Consider the following 15244-nt stretch of genomic DNA (forward strand, 5'->3'; position numbering starts at 1 on the left):
AGTGGAAACAACCATATGCTCTATGGTTGTTATAAAGCAAGGTACTGATAATTACTTTTTTTTTCAAAAGACTATTTTTCTTACAATACTTGTATTCTTACAATACTTGTATTTTTAAGACTGTACAGCACTGRGAATCATACTACAGCTTTCATTTAAAAGGTCCCATAAAAATATTACATTGAGGATTGATCCTGAACMTTTTGGCATTTATTGTACATCACTGAAACCATGAAATGTAACTTTCTGCTAGGTCACATAAGGTTCTTTGGATTTTTTAAATATTTTGTATCTTTTTCAGCTTTTCAGTATATATATAACTTAGTTACTTGCCTATAACCATAGTCTGTGGTTTTCTACGGAACATTACATGCTATGAGATAAGAACAAGGAATTATTCTTTATGTAGCTGCTTTGTGGTTACTTAGTGGCCCGATAAAAGTCACTTTTTGTGATATATGAAGCACTAAAAGTCCAGATTGCACTAGTATGACATTTTTAAATTTTTTATCTTGAAACACAGAAGAGCAAACCAAAATTTGACAAAAATTAAAGCATTGTCATGGTCTATTGTGAAATGGCCAATATTCAGGGAGTGTTTCCTCCTGCCTAAGGAAATTAATCTTCAATTTCAAGTCAGCTCAAGGATTCTCAAAAATGTGGTGAAATTTAACTGATTTTTTTTATATTTCTAATCAGTCATTCAGTCTAAGTTCCTACTCACACTGAAATAAAGAAAGATTAAATTCTRAAAAAAAGGTGCTTTTCTCCTACGATTAAAAATCCTTGGATCGTGGCATTTGGCTTAGAAAATTTGATAGAGTCATCTTTGAGGCAAATTAATTAATTAAACTCTACGGTATAATAAAATGCTCTACCCAATACATATTTAGACTTAATTTAATTTAATTTTATAAACTGTTGAACCAATAAATATTTATGAAGATATCATGAATTTGCAGAAAACATGAAATAGTGTTAGCCAGACACGTATTCAAGTAACCCTTATATTCATAAAGCTGCAAGAGTTTATTTAATAGCTATGTAAGATCTGTTAGTGGAACAAATACCTTTCTGGAGGCCTGTTATACAGAATAATCTTTTTTTCTTACTCTGGCAATGTTTCTTGCTACCTCTGTGTTAATAAGTTCTATTTTCTTCAAAGCTTGTTTGAAAAAGCATTTTACAGTGAAGTCACTTGCTTTGTTGAAGACATTTTTTCTTTTCATTTCATCATCATTTTCTGTTTGAGATGAAAATCAGTGCAATATTTTCAGAAATATATATTTTTTTCAAGTATCTGGTGAAATCTTGGCCTAAGAGTTGTCAAAGCAAAACTCAAGGAATGTCATCCATTGATTTTAAAAYGAAGAGCAGTCATTGTCATAATCTAATCTGATCTCAAAAACGTAATATAGTTTTAGCTAGTCAATCTTTTATGGAGAGTTCGTTGTGTGCGAAATCCAGTCAGTACTATTTAAGAAGATCCAGTCTTACAAATGTCCAATCTTGACGTAAAGACATCCAATAGCAGAGAAATTATCTCATCCCTTGATGAAATGGTACCAGCGGCTAGTTACCTCCTTCATTCAAAATTGCACCTTGGCTTGAAATTACCTAGCTCCATTTTTCACCAGCTGAATTTAATATCCCTTTATCTGGTGCATTAAAGAGCAACGTTGCAAAGGATAATTCACCAGCATGTTTCCTTCCATCTACTTTACAGACATTGATTACTGCATGCTTTTAGTAGCAGAATATGTTATAAMAGATCTAGTTAAGTTTTTTCTTTCATATCCTTCCTATAGGATTGTGTGAGGTCCTAATCTGCAGGAGGCTTGTGCTAGAAACTTCTTGTAACCTGTGTGCCTTAGCTAAAGGCACAGGTGCCTGAAGGTCCTTGTTTCTCTTTTCACCAAGGAATCTTTCTATCACAATTTCTCTAACCTTGGATGGTCCTGCAACTGCAGCAGGCTTTCCCACTACAAAAGACTTGTCTGTCTCTTCCTACCTCCTGTGTGGAGCTCCCCGTGGTGCCTTTTAAATCTTTTCTCTTTTTAAATCCATCTTTAAACCTTCTAAAACCTTCACTTATCACCTCAATCCATTTGTCSTACTTGAATTTCTAGATCTCCAGTCCCTTCTCTTCAGAAAGGTAAGAAAAATACAGTATTCCTAGCTTRTTCCAACTGCAATAAATGACCAGTTAAGATTTAGTGACCACCTATTGCCATTATTTTGACAATAATACAGTGGAGCCATTATCACCAGTATTTGGCACACATTCTCATAGGTATATTTGTAATAAACCCAAAATAACAGCTTAAGAATCCTGACCAGAATTAACATGCACTCRGAACCCTCCTCCATTAATCTTTGGGACAGGATGAAAAGTTTTCTCCCCTGTTTATGATATATGGTGGGGTACCCATACCTGAGATTCTTCCAGAACAAAAGCCCTTCTAATTGTCTTGAAAATCCCGTTCTTATAGCTGCAATGACAGGAGATGTAAATCCTACATCCTTTTAAAAAAAAAAAAAAAAAAGCCCACAGATTGTGGTACAATTAAGATAAAGAATTTTCTATAAAAAAAAAAAATTCAATTAAGCTTAAAAAATTTATAGTATTTTATGAGATGCCATTCTAATGCCAAATATGTGTTGTAATTATTTATTACAGCCTGTGTTTTGCTTTGAAAGACATGCTAGAACAGGCAGAGAGGACTGGATCTGTTTTGCCTAAAGAGGAGGAGACTAATGAGTGATCTTGTTGCTTTCTTCAGCTTCCTAATGGTAGAGTATGCAGATGATGGAGCCATACTCTTTGTGGATGAGCATGAGGAAAGACAAGAGAKCAAGGAGAAATTGGAACATAGGAAAATGTCGTAAACTATTTGGAAAATTGCTTTTTGTTATTGTTTTTGGTTTGGTTTGGTTTTCTCCTTAACTGGAGTCCAAAGAAGTTGTGAAATTAGCCTCTGGGGAGATAGTGGAAACTCAAATGGAAAAGGAAAATCATAYGTTACTTTAAATTTATAGTTACTATATATTAATCTAATGATAGCAAAGCAGCTTCATATAATTTTGATTACCCTCCAACACAGTCTGCTGAAAGATTCCTAATTTTAACTTGTTAAACCAGCCTGCCAACGAATGAACCTGTAAAATCTTTGTTTTGACCTTTCTTTGTCTTGTTTAATGTGATGCTAAATGAATTTGAGCCAAATGTAGTATAGGATCCATCTGTTTGGATACAGAACCTTGTGTAATACTTAGGATTAATAGTTTGCATCTTCCAATACTGCAAGTTCCATTACATTAACAAACACTGAAATGTTAATTACAAGAATACATTACTTGACAGCGACCTTAGATATATATTTCATTGAAGCAAAATGTAGGTGTTTCAAGGATTCTGAAGCAAAAGATGAAAAAACCCATGCAATAAATAACCACACACAATAAACACAGGGCAGCATTTTTCATAGAACATATATTTTAGGAACAAGAGGGACCAATATCTGCAGTTTAACAAAGGCCATCAAATTTCACCTGCTGACTCTCGCATAGAGCCAACAGCTATTCGTTCAGCCACGACATAACTCTTTGAATGACATCTAGGCACAATTTAAAAAGTTTTTGTGGTAGAAGATCAACCATATCACTAAACAAATTCTTCCAGTGATTAGTTATTTGCACACTGAGAATGGGGAGAGTCATTACAAGCTTGAACTTGTCTGTAGCTCTCTAGAAAAATGTTGAAGGACTCCTTATAGGTCCTTCTCCCAAAACAGCAGAAGAAGCAATGCTGCCTAATCCCCCGTTTTGGGCACAGCCTCTTGATTCAGGCACTSTCCTGGGATTAGGAGGTGTAATACTTGCATCTGTGAGTGCTCTGCTCATGCCATGAAGCATATTTTACAGTGAGGTATTCACAGTTTTTTCCATTTAGTGCTGTTTATTAAGCCTATGTGAAAGAACAAGGAAAATAGCTCCTTAAATTGGGGATTAGCAGCTAATCTAGAATGTCAAGTTTTAAATCCTAGTTGCAGTGAATATGTAAGCACTGTAAAAAATGTGGAATATCATCACTGAGGGAATTTCAGAGAAAGCCACAGCATAACTGCATATTGCAAGTTAACTGGGATATACTTGTGAAAATGAGAAATTGGGGACTGAATCCTCTGCAAGTAAAGAAGAAAACTGAATTACATGTCCTAGCTCTTGCCTGAGTGCCATAAACACTGGTTTACTGACTAAAAGACAGGTGATGTTCCTTCCTTGCATATGTCCAATTGATGCCTCCAGAATTTAAAGTAAGCCTAAGCTGCAATTTTAACTCAAATTAATTGACTTATTTTTTGGAGGTAAAAATTTTTTCATCTATTACTACTGAAGCAGAAATTGCATTAAAAGCATCTGTTTAACTGTAATACCAAAACCAAGTTTGGTAAAATACACTAGAAAGTCTGGTAAAGTGCACAAATTTATTGTGATAAGATGGTTTGGGAATTATTTTTTTCTATATTACTGAAGTCTGGCATCATAGATTTCAGTGTGACTCCCTCTTATTTTTTCTCTCTTTGATTTAATTTTAGCATAGTCCATTCAATTTCAGTCTTTCTACCTCTRTTAGGTAAAGGCTTTCGTTTTACAGGGCCTCGGCAGGTATATTAACTGGTTCTGAATTGATGAAGATCTCAAAACTCAAAATTGAATCTAAATTTAATGTAAATCATACAAGAGAAACCCTGTATAAATTCAGAGCACATAATTCTTATTTATACATGTAGCAGAAGAAGATCAAGGTAAAAAATACTTCTGACTTTCAGGAGTGTATCTATTTATTTCAACATGTATTATACCTGTAAAATAGAGGTCAGAACTGTGCTACTTCCCTTTACCAACCTCTCTTTTCTAATAAACATGGCTGTACATTAAAAGTTCAGTATTCATTCTTGCATTAGAAAACAAAATATATTTTCCAGTAGAACTCATGTGTCCTGTGGGACCATGAGTATATGTTTAATGGGATGAAACTACAATAAATAGTAAAAAGAAACAACACAGTGTGCTTTGCCGTACTGTTGTGCAAGCTATTGAAAACTGAACAGAAGTATTCAGGAGTGAATAAGCTTTCAGCAGTGCAGTGTGTGTAGAATTCATAAACAGGGAGGATTTCAGAGCTATACAAAAACTAAGCAAAATATTTTTGTTCCATGCAGACATACTAGATGTTTAAGCTGCAGAAAATTTGACTTAACACATGCACACCTCTGTTCAACTATACACACAAACTCAAATGCACTTACAAATATRTGTCCCACTGACTGTAGTAAAACTGACTGTTTTTCCTACCCTAAACAATGAATAGAATATACTAATGGAAGTATATCTGTACTCTAGAATTTTGATAGCTTTTTATGAAACAAGATATCATACTCGCTTTTTTCACAGCACATTTTCCAGAAACCTGGTACATTTTGAGAGGAGCCAATTATCTTTTTCCACAAGGTGCTAGTATGTTCAAGATAAAGGRAAAAAAAAGGGGRAAAAGAAAAAAAAGCCCACAGATTGTGGTACAATTAAGATAAARAATTTTCTTTAAAAAATAAAATATTTTCAAATAAATCAAATAAAATATTTTTATTTTTCACTTAAGTTTAAAAATTTTATAGTATTTTATGAGATGCCAAACATAATATGGGTTTTAATGCCAAATATGTGTTGTAATTATTTATTTGCTGTGACMTTTTCACTAATATTTAGTGACATTATCATTTTGACAGGTCAGGATAGGCTAATTACTAAATGAGTTAGCTTTATACCAAGAACAATCTTATGTGCATTGAAATTCAGCTCTTTAACTTCAGATGGACTCTTACCACTTTCTCCATTTCCAGAGCCAAAGCAAGTGAACTGTGATCAGAACTGCAATGACAGAGCATGGCAAGGAAGTATCATGACTTGAATGAARCCATGCAAATATAACAAGCAAGCACGTTTTCTCAAGAAAGACGCCAGGCAATTAGTTGCTTCTAAATGATTATACTGCCGTGAGATAAATGCACAGGGATTTGCTATGATAAATTGCAAAGTTATTAGGTCAGGAACATTTTCTTCCTGTCTGTTTGCAAACCAATGACTATATTCCCCTACCCAGATGGAAATATATATGCAGGTAATCTCCAACAAAAATCACATGATAATCAGGACTGTTCTCCAAAAGTCAGCAGTCAAAGCATTGAATTTTAATGACTCTAACAATGTACAATTTTGTTAAAACTTGTAACCTGAAAGTTTTCATTTCATGAAGAACGGGGCAGGGATAGACCCAGTCCCATGATCTTGCAGAAGACGATATTATCTACTGAAAAAGAATACAGAAGTGGAGTGAAATACTCCCCCATTATGTAACTCATATACAAGTAGTAAAATATAGATAAGAATGAAACAATTTTTTTCTGGTACAAAAATCCAACAGCAACATAGAGGGAGTATTTGATCAACTGATAACTTTAATTACTGCACCCATAATCCAAGTAATTTCTCTGTAGAGTCATAGAATGCAGGGCTGATAAATCATTTATTGGGAGAAATAGTCACAGCAACACTAGACTGCCACAAACAATCAAAGCTGTGATGATCATTAACTCTTACAGCAGTTAAGACTAAAAGGATAGCAAACAATTTCGATGTTATTTCCTTTTTGCTTAGTTCAAAGTTTGAAAGCTGTTTTGTGTTTTTCTTTTGAAGTATATGTTCAAATATTGCTACAGTTGAGTTTCTTAGTACATTAAAGGTCCCAAAAGTTGTTTTATAACTTTGAAATCTCTAATAAATTTAGTAAAAGTATCATGCCCAAGTAGAGCCTATTTTTCATTTTTAAATTTTCAACTATTAGCCCTCACTTAATTCTGGGTCCAACATGCCTCAGGAATGCATACCCTCAGATCTTTATGTGTACTTTATAGTGATGTGCATTCAGCTTTAAAATGTGTACTCTTTATTAAAGGCCAAGTTGATTTAAGTCAATGTCTCAAAAAAATGTATTCAGTTGTGCATAATTAGCTGCAAGTCCTACTCTCTATAGTCCTCAGTCTACTGAATCTCTCCTTCTCAAGCTTCTTCACACATGAGGTAAAACACAAAGACAAATGTACTGGCTACAGTTTTAAGAACATGCTTAGTTTGGAGACCTCTAGAAAAGAAATAGAGCTTTTAAAACTGCAGGAATAATTTAAAAAGCTCTTCCATCATGTCAAAGAGCTGAACCATTGGATGTGATATTGCTTCCAATGCTGAATGGAAGCCTTTTCTATTTATCTCCTCCCAGGCTTTGGAAGAGGCACATGGTTTTCAACAAAAACTGTCTCATAAATAATGAATCACAGTCATCAAAATTTCTTGGGAATGTCACACCATCTGCCTCACCTTGTTGAAATATCCCATCTGTGGCATACAAAGAACATCAAAATCCCTTTAAAATTCACAATGTTGCACAGCTTTAAGGTATGTCATTCTTAAAGGTAGCCAGTATTTATTGTCACATCRCTCCTTTATATTTTGACAGGATAGCTTTCTCTTTCTTTTATTCCAGAACAGTTATTTAAGAGATTCTCCTAAAGAGATCCATAATGCTCTTTTTTCTTTCAAGCTTCAAGGAACCACCACTTTCCCCTTTTCTGGAACAGCTGGGTCCTGCAACCCTGTGATCACGATCCAAACATCAAAATGTGGGCGTCATTGATTAACTTCTTGGAGCACAGAAGTCGTCACCTCTGGAGGACAAAGCAATGATATCCTCTGGGTTTGTTCACCAAGGTACTCCATCATGACTGTACCACAAGAGTCTTCTGCTCAGCTTTCACAGCTGACTGTAATGCTTGGCAATGCTAGGTAATTTTGACTGATTCCTTAAAAATCACAGAACCTTGCAGCTATTTGATTCCTTTATTTCGCAGACACCTGCTATTCTCAGAAAGCTGTTCAAAATCTCATCCACGGCTTGCTCTAAAGGAACTCTCCAATATTCTTTCCAAAAGTAGTCCTAGTTCAGTGGTGGAACAGACACCAATCTGCATCCATAGCACAAGTATGAAAATTCTAGTTAGCTTGTGTGTAGTTTACTTTGCTATCTCATTTGAAAATACTCTTGCATATAGTTCTATGAAATAGAAGCAATTTGCCAGACACCTGAGAGTGAATAATATAGGATACTGCTGCATGTATTGCCTGAGTGAATAACTGTTGAGTAAGATTAGTGTCTTCACTAATAGTAGTTATTATTAAAGTACAGTGTTGAGGTGGGAGTTGAGGTGGGAGAGGTGCACAAAATCTTAAGGCTACATAAAGCCAGAGAAAATAGTTTGACCAGAGCAATTGAGATGCAAGGTGGAAACCTTTCAGCAAATCATAAATTGTGAGTCATTAATGATGCATATTGTTCAATTTACAAATTAAATTAATTGTGTTAAAAGTTCATACTTGTGAGTCAAGTAATTTCTCAGAGTGCTCATTGTATTCAGAACCATTAAGGTATTTCTATGGGTGGAAAGCGAGCTGCTCTTTGATGATTATGTCTCTTTCTTAAGAACTCTGAATTAAATTTCTAAAATGTCAGGTAAATTACCCGTGTTTGCATTTCTGAGGCACAAAAACCTTTTAAGGATGTTATTTCTTCATCTGTTAAAACCTGTTATGCCTAAATATACACTTAGTATAGCATCTGGCCTTTTAAGCATTAAAAGCTCCTGAAACTTCTCAGAGGATAAAAAGTCATTATGAGGTGTATTTTTAAATTAATCCAATAAATTAAGCAAGAACTTATTCAATTCAATTTACATTTATATTCTTTTCTTGTTCGTAGCTATGAAAGAAAAAGGAAAAGAATATTGCTGTTGTTCCCTGTTCATTAACTACAGCACTGAAAGTGTCTAGATGGCAAGTATGTAACTTATTCTCTTAACAGCTTTATTTCTTTCCAAGAATTAATTTATATATTTTTATATATATATATATAGCTATTTATTTTTGCAGACTGATGTAAAGGGTATATATTCTTTGAATGCTTTACCGTTTTGCTCATGTATTTACATTTTTGGCCTGAAGAAAGTATAATGCATGATAAAAGATCTTCTTCAGGAGAAATGCATTTCAGTGAGATCTGAGATCTTGTTGTTTTGCATTTGATTTTGCTATGTAGTCTTGGCTGTTTCTGCTCCTTTCAGGTGATGCAATGATCCCGCTTTAGAACACAGTTTTTCATCTGGAAGCTTAGAAAAAAACACTCTCTCAAGGTTCATCATCTTATTTCTGCTTAGACACTGAAATTAGCTGCCAGCAGAGTTTGCGAAATTGCTTTCTCTGGAAGTACTCCGAAGAAAACTCAACATTAAACAGGGAGAAGTTTACAGAGAATGAAATCAGTTATGCGATTAAGTGGCAGACACCCAGGGAGATGCAGGAAGGTTCTTCACTAAAGTACAGCAGCAAGTTCACCTCAGCTGCTGCTTCTTTATAACCCTAAGTCACAGACTCTGCAGAAATACTTCTGTACAAGGTGGTAGTGCTGATTTTGATTTTTCATTTGAAACTTGTTTCAATTCTAACACGACTACCAGCATCCCAGGGGTTCCTCACTCTTTCCTGGCCCGATGGGCAGGAATCAAAGTCTAAATTTTTATAAGGAGCATGATTAAAATCAGCATTCCATGAGAAAAAGGAAAAAAAATACTGCAAACATCCCAGTGTGAAGAGTCCTCTGGCAGCTGCCAGAGGAGCAGTCGTGTTAAAGGTGGAAGGGGAACTTTTCTGATGAACTTTAAGCACAAACAGGATGAATTGCCTTAAACCCTTTGTCTTTCAATTGCCTTGAAACCCATGAAAAACTTTTCTAGTATAGACTGATCCTAGGAGACTTCTATGAAGTCAGTCAAATTTCATGAGTCTCCAGACAATCTGTGCTAGCGATGTTCAACTTTCTTTAGCCTATGGGTAGTGCTCTTTAACAAAAAAATGCCCTGCAAGCAACACAAGCAATATCATACCTCCATGGATTTGTTTTATAACTCCACTTATCCTGTAACTATGAGCAGATTGATCCACAAATGTCCATTACTTTCTAGTACAGAACCAGCATTCCTGTCCAGCTGCTATTCCAAAAAAAAAAAAAAAAAAGAAAATCCCATGTTGCAAGGAATGACACAGAAAACAGTTGAGTGGAAGATTACCAATATTCATTCTGCAAATTCAGGAATATATCTGCTATTTTCAGGATAAAGACATGCTGTCTGTATTGGAGAAGTGAGCCCAGAGTGCCAGGTAATGAAAGAGCCGCCTTCTTTACTCAGAAAAGAAGCCAACCAGTCACTATTGCCATACCACTTTTCTTGGGAAATCTAAACTTAAGGTAGTGCCTCTTAAACACATCCAGGAATCATTTATGTCAAAAATGACATTAGCAAATGCTCAAATACAGAGGTATTATCTGTCACCACATGAATAGGGTGCCAGATGCTATTTTTGATTCAGTCTGGCAAGTGAAAAAGACAGATATTGAGTTAACAATCAGCTCCAGGATTAAACACACTTCCCTAAACTCACTCTGGATGGCATATTCATGTTTTATACATTCCTACTGTCTAGATCTGAGGAGGTATGAACTTTTTTTTTCATTTTCACCCATGTCTGTATTGGGTTATTTAAGGAAAGACAGAGGTATTTTTTTTTCTTATTTTACCTCCTCTTTACCTGATTGATTTTTTTCAAAAAGAAGCAGCTACAAGCAGATTTTAACTGCAGCACCTTCAAAAATTGAAACAATTAAAATGTTTAGCCTCTAGTACAGATTCTGGGTGGTTTGGATTTGGAATGCATCCACAGTTATATTTTTAGAAGCACTCTTACAGAAGATATTTCTTTGCAGAAAAAGTTATTTTTAGGTTCAAGTTGATCAGTAGTAAATACAGTGCTGTATGCAAGCAACATACCAGTTGCTGCAAACACATAACTCATCCCTCTTCCACAGAATAATAAAGATAAGGATAAATTTCTATAGAGGGAGTATGTAGAGAGCATTGAATGGGTTTTGGTGATCCCAATTTTCCTTCCATTTAGAAAGAAAGAAAACAGAGATGGTTTGGATATCTGGAGACTCACCGCAGTTTCCTATTCTGCAGAATGTTTCCTGCATGACCTTGGCATGTCACAGAGCATCTGGTTTCACCTCTATGGTGGGATGGTAGCAGCGTTGTGACCAGCTGCACAGTATCACAGACAACACATTCAGCTTCCCTCTCTTATTAATATTACCTAGAAGGAATACAAATGCTGCAAAGGTGTATGAAAATATTTTCCCTCTTGTCTCCACACATTTGCTGTGTCTTGTCACTCACAGTCAGGGTGAAATTTTCAGAAAACAGTAGGATTCTGGAGTTTAATACTTCAGACATTTGTGGAACAGTCACCCAGGGATTCTTTTGACTTTATAAGATGTTAATTTGACATATCAATTCAGAAATGTTTTCCATTGTACAAAATTTCTATGCAAAGAAAAGAGTGTCACAATTCAGTAGCTTAAATGAAGGTGTTTACTGGATTTGAGATGCCCTGGAGTGCCTCAGTCCTCTCCAGGCACCACTCTGGAAAGAGAGGAATCGTGTCAGTCCTCACCAGTCAGTCCCTTTGAACTTTCATATGAAGCAATACTACCAGAAAGGAAGTAATAGGCTAATTTTAACCCTATGTTATCCCTCTTTTAACTTTAGGAACTTAATTCAATTCAGTTGGGGTTCATCATAGTGTGTCATGTCTGTCAACACAGTATAGGACAGAGGATAATAATTTGAACTAAACATCTACATTTATGCTGTGAGTTGCATGACAACTTCATAAAATTTAGCAGTAGGATTCAGTTTGCATGATTCGACAGTAGGATTCATTCCTAAATATAGGAATCAGGCCAAAGCAAGTGGAAATAGTGGTTTCAAAGTAAAGGGACTAGAACTTAGCTTCACCAATTTCAACCAAGAATATGACCTAGACCAATTAATTCTAGAAAAAGCATGATATGATGTCTTTTTCTGTCTCAAAAATACGTGAAACTCAATGGATTTAAAAGAAGCTAAATCCAAAATAATAGGAAGTGGGTTTTTCAGGGCTACCCTGTGGATACCAGTAAATCCAGGGCACGGAATGCACCCTGAGCAAGTTTGCGGATGACACCAAGCTGGGTGGAGTGGCCGACACTCCGGAGGGCTGTGCTGCCATCCAGAGGGACCTGGACAGGCTGGAGAGTTGGGCAGAGAGGAACCTCATGAGGTTCAATAAGGACAAGTGCAGGGTCCTGCACCTGGGGAGGAATAACCCCAGGCATCAGTACAGATTAGGGCTGGACCTGCTGGAAAGCACCTCCACGGAGAGGGACCTGGGAGTCCTGGTTGACACTAAGTTAACCATGAGTGAGCAGTGTGCCCTCGTGGCCAAGAAGGCCAATGGGATCCTGGCCTGCATCAGGAGGAGTGTTGCCAGCAGGTCAAGGGAGGTGATTCTGCCCCTCTACTCAGCTCTGGTGAGGCCGCACCTGGAGTACTGTGTGCAGTTCTGGGCACCCCAGTATAGGAAGGACGTGGAGCTTCTGGAGAGGGTCCAGAGAAGGGCAACCAGGATGATTAAGGGAATGGAACATCTCTCGTATGAAGAGAGGCTGAGTGAGCTGGGCCTTTTTTCTCTGGAGAAGAGACGGCTCAGAGGGGATATGATTAATATGTATAAGTTCAGGAAGGGAGAATGCAGGGAGGAAGGGGACAGGCTGTTCTCACTGGTGGCCAGCGATAGGACGAGGGGTAATGGCCACAAGCTGGAGCACAAGAAGTTCCGTCTCCAGGTGAGGAGCAACTTCTTTACTGTTAGGGTAACAGAGCAGTGGAACAGGCTGCCCAGGGAGGTTGTGGAGTCTCCTACTCTGGAGGTCTTCAAAACCCGCCTGGATGCCACCCTGTGCCACATGCKSTAGGTGTGCCTGCTTGAGCAGGAAGGTTGGACTAGATGATCTSTAGAGGTCCCTTCCAACCTTAAATATTCTGAAATATTCTGAAATATTCTGAAATCCTTGATACAAGTAGAGTGAACTTCTTATTGAGTTAGTACAAGTTAAAGTTTGTGTGGATGTGTCTCCATTTTGCATCAGTTTGGTTTCCCTCTGTGTGACACTCTGCAGACCTTACCTCTGTGAACCTATCCGTTCACAACTCTGTCTTACATTGCCCCAAAATCTCTGTTTAGAGGCTCTTCTGCCATACAGTAATGTAATTCCAGCTTTATTAGGTGGACCAAAAATATGAAGATGGCCTTGTTTCCAGCAGGAGAGGGAGACAGTTGTGAAGCTATGAAGCTATAGGAAAGTCTGGATAAGAACTGCTGGAATATAATAATATTTAAAGCCAGTGCAGAAGGAACAGCTGAAGAGTCATGCCTGGAAAAAAAAAAGAGCTCTGCTGGGTCAAGGAGATGAGAGAGAAATATGTCAGAAGTCAATGACAAAAAAAAAAAAAAAATGTCCTTCTGGTGATGCATCTGCCAGTTATACATATAATAAGAAAAGTGGCAATACTTTGGTTGATATACAACCTTCTAGCTGCATTTCACTGAGGATGGTGACAAAGGCAATGAAGACAGAAGATTCCTGTGACATTCAGTTTGAGGCCTTATCTCCCACGAGGGTCTCCTTGGAACACAGGGCAGACCAGGCAACGGGGACACCAACTTGGAGACAGCAATTTGATACTCATTTTGCCTGTCCTACGTAGGATGCTTCAGGCAGAAAGTCTCTCTCTTGTGGTCATTAAGGAAGTTTTATTTTAAGCACTATATTTTAAATTTAGAGGTACAGCTAGCATTAATTTTGTTCTAGACTTCAGATGTTGATATCATATGAGTTGATACCACAGATAAGCTTTCTAAAGTGTTTTTCCCATCCTTACTCACTTGATCCAAAGAAAATGCTGGTGTCTCAGCTGCAAAACATATTATTGTTATGGGAATATGAAATTCAGTATCCCCACTCCAAGTCCTTCTTCCTATTGATCTACTCTACATATACTGTAGATTTTTTTCATAAAAGTTATTTCTGAGATGCTGTTCAAAAAACATATTAGAGAATGATATAAAATATGTCCCACAGTGTTTTAATCTCTGCATGTGATGAGGTACATTTCAGAGTACTGCATCATATCACTGCATGAGACATATTTTATAGCGTGTTATCAGCATTTTATTCAATGTATGTATTTTAAAGCCATCTATGTAGGCATTTCATTCAAGACAAAGCCTAGTTTTCTGACAGTGGGTAAATTCTTCCAGGGAAATGTATCAGTGTGTAAGCTTTAACACATGAAGACACTGAAAAATTTGGGAGCATCTTGTAAAGACTGAGAGTGAATCCCTAGAATAACTTTTAACCATCCCTCTGGCTTTTTAACCATCTTTCTGTCTTTCTAGAAAAACAAGTATCTGTTTTCTGATTCCACTGGTCAAGGATTTGCTCTGCTACATGAAAACTGCCTGAAAAACTTACTTTCCTCCTGTGAGCCCATAACCCATATTGTAGCATCCAGAAAACCTGTTTAACTTACAGGAGGGGAAGCAGCTTCCCATCTCTGTTCTGCCGTCAATCTCAGTTAAGAGAGAAAGGGGGAAGGAGAAGGGAAAGGGGGAAGGAGAAGGGGGAAAAAAAAAAAAAAAAAAAAAAAAAAAAAAAAAAAAAAAAAAAGGGGGGGGGGGCGAGATAACGAGATAAGCAGATGCATAACCTTAGAAATCACCCTTGAATTCTCAAGTTTAAGTAATGACCTTCTACAGCAGCATTCCACCAGTTCATCACAAGACATTGGGCAGAAAACCTGCAGCTTCAGACATGAAAATGTAAGTAGTTTATTAAAAAATAAATAAATAAGTAATTTAAATTGTGTTGAATTGTTTGCTCAGCTGCAGCATGTATTAAAACTTCTAATTTTAATGGGAAGAGAAATTGAATAGAGATAAATATAAAAACAGAAAGCAATTTACATTAAATATTTTAATATTTTCACTTAAAAATAAGTAGTAGTTGTCATGAAAAGTGATCAATTATATTTTTATGAATGCTTCAGAATGAAGTGTCTAACAGCCACATTTCCAAAAAAACATTGCAGTTTCATAAATAAATACAACATAAAACTTCATAGAAATATTTTTGAAATATTTA

This window comes from Nothoprocta perdicaria, unplaced genomic scaffold, assembly GCF_003342845.1.
Source record: "Nothoprocta perdicaria isolate Ctin4 unplaced genomic scaffold, notPer1 scaffold_58, whole genome shotgun sequence".
NCBI lineage: Eukaryota > Metazoa > Chordata > Aves > Tinamiformes > Tinamidae > Nothoprocta > Nothoprocta perdicaria.